General features: G+C 49.2%; 1 long non-coding RNA gene across 1 annotated transcript in view; it reads left to right on the top strand.

Annotated features, from left to right (window-relative positions):
• The first annotated feature begins 366 nt into the window (after positions 1 to 366).
• LOC102376542 overlaps positions 367 to 2,321 on the top strand; it is a 17,844-nt gene continuing 15,889 nt past the window's right edge. The window contains exon 1 of the long non-coding RNA XR_324052.1: positions 367 to 442. This is a non-coding gene — a long non-coding RNA (uncharacterized LOC102376542). The remainder of the gene's footprint in view (positions 443 to 2,321) is intronic.

Genomic DNA, 2,321 nt, shown 5'->3' with positions numbered 1-2,321 from the left:
AGTTGTCTGTGTATTAGCTAGCAGACCACATACCCACTATGATCTGTGCTGAATCAACAGGTAGAATCAACAGGGATTATTAACAAGTAGCTGGTAATGCCCCTCTGTTGTTTTCTTAATGGGGTAATTAACACTGAGTTAGGGGTTATAAACTCTGTTATCAGTTCCCTGCTGGGCTAATCAGAGTGTAGCAGGGCACTAAGGTGCCTGCTATGTGGAGAGCAAGGATAACTACCCAGGTGCAGGTTGCTAGGGCAACCAGAGGGAACTAGAGACCCACACCTGCCAGCGGTCAGCTGACTGGAAGGGGGATGGCCTGGCTTCCATATAAGTTCCAGGCCTGAGGACTGGAGGTAGTTCCCTGCTGGCAGCCAAGGGGAAAGGAGCTCTGCCTGAGTGAGCAAAGAGGGAGGCCTGACTGCACTAGTAGCTACCAATATGGGTAAGAGATGGAGCAACCCTGGAGTGGCTCAAATGAGGTTTTTAGCTTAGCAACTGGAATTTGTTATAGCCCAGGGGCTTATGTTTTGTGTTTGTTGTTTGTGACCAGTGGCTTGGGTGAGGTTATAAGGGAATGGAGGGGGCCTCATAGGGGACTCACAGTAGCATGGGGACCCCCAGCTCCAGAGAGGAAGCAGCGATTGAGAAGCCCCAGAGAGGGGGCAGAGACTGATGAACACCAGAAAAGGGCAGTATTGGGAGTGTGCTGACCCCGAGCACCAGAAAAGGCACAACATTGGGAGAGCCTGAGTGCCCAGTAAGGTGCAGAGCGAGACAAGGTTGTAGAGACCCCAAGTGCCAGTGAGGCGGAGCAAGACAAGGCTGTGGAGAGCCCGAGCACCCAGTAAGGCACAGAGCAAGACAAGGTTGTGGAAAGCCAGTTGCCAGTGAGGCACAGAGTGAGACAGGGCTGCAGAGAGCCTGACTACCAGTGAGACATTGGGTGAAACCAAACAAGGTCTGTTACATCATTGCGGCTTGGAGTGTGGTAAAGGGGTGGTTGGAGCCACGCATAGCCCATAAGGCTGGGGTGCACAGAAAGCCCATTAATGAACGGGGCCAGTGTATAGCAGGAAGCCATGGCCAAGGGGACAGAAAGGCAGCCTCCCTATCATATATACACACACACACAACATCAAAGATGTGGTGGGCGAGAATTGAGGGTGCCCTTTTGGCGAACTTGGCACTGTAAAGGGGGCGTTAGGGGAGAGCATGGCGACCCCTAGGACACCATCCCATTACACAGAGCATCCTGCTGGGGCCTGGCCATGCCCCTCCTCAGCTCAGTGCTGTGGAAGGAAGGGAGGGTTGATCTAGCCCCGCCCCCTCCTTTAGCTTCTAGCCTGAGCCACTGCAGGCATGTGCCCACATTTCTGGGATGCCTGTCCAGTTACAAAACAAATTTAGCCTAGCCAAGTTAGAATAACCAACAAAGATATAATCAATCCGGGCCCAGGTTTTTTGAACGTTTGTCCCTAGCCCTGCTATTTGTATATTTTGTTTGCATGGAAGCTGTGCATGCTTCCTTCAAAGCCTCTGAGGGACAAAAGGTGACAGGAAAAGACTGAAGCCCCTGGGGACTGCCTAATGAACTAGGGATGCATAGAGCCACCTAGGAATCACTCAGAGAGCTAAGTGGCAGTTTCTTTGTTGAACTTTATTTTTCTTTTGCAGTTCTTAAAAATCCAGGGTGATCTTGTGGTGTTATAGCCTAGCTCGGCTGTAGCAGAGGTGAGGACCCTGAATAGTGGGTCCTTAGCTTAAGTCAGCAGCAAATATTAAAGTGGCTGGTTCAGGGTACCTGTATAAACATGCCTAGCTCTGTTCTGCCCCAAAGCTACCCATAGCATTGGCTGCCACTTGCATACAGCAAGGGTGCATAAAACAAGGGTGGAGTCTAGCATTAATCTTCTCACAGATGCTGGGGAGGCACTAGCTGAAGAGCTAGTGAGGTGTCTGAGGGTGTGTGAGCTGCTGAATGTTGTCTGCAATGCATGCAGTATCTTGCTGGGGCTTGTAGTGAAATAATGAAGTATTTGTAATTAAAATGAAAATGAAGTATTTGTAATTAATGCTTCATTAATTACAAAAACTTATAAAAAGGACTATTTAAAGTAACGAAGTAACTATCTTACTATTGCCCTTGCAAAGGTGGGATATAACCCTGCTGGTATCCTCCCATCCCAGGAAATTCCTGCTGACTCCCCCAGGCTGTTTCTTGGGCTGTCATACTTCTTGTATACTCTGTCTTTCCAGGAGGACTTATTCTATGTTTCACAGTTAGCCATGACTCCAGAAAAACATTCTGCTTTCCAAAAGCA

The sequence above is a fragment of the Alligator sinensis genome, unplaced genomic scaffold (genome assembly GCF_000455745.1).
Source record: "Alligator sinensis unplaced genomic scaffold, ASM45574v1 scaffold865_1, whole genome shotgun sequence".
NCBI classification, from domain to species: Eukaryota; Metazoa; Chordata; order Crocodylia; family Alligatoridae; genus Alligator; species Alligator sinensis.
This window is presented reverse-complemented; position numbering and strand designations above follow the sequence as displayed.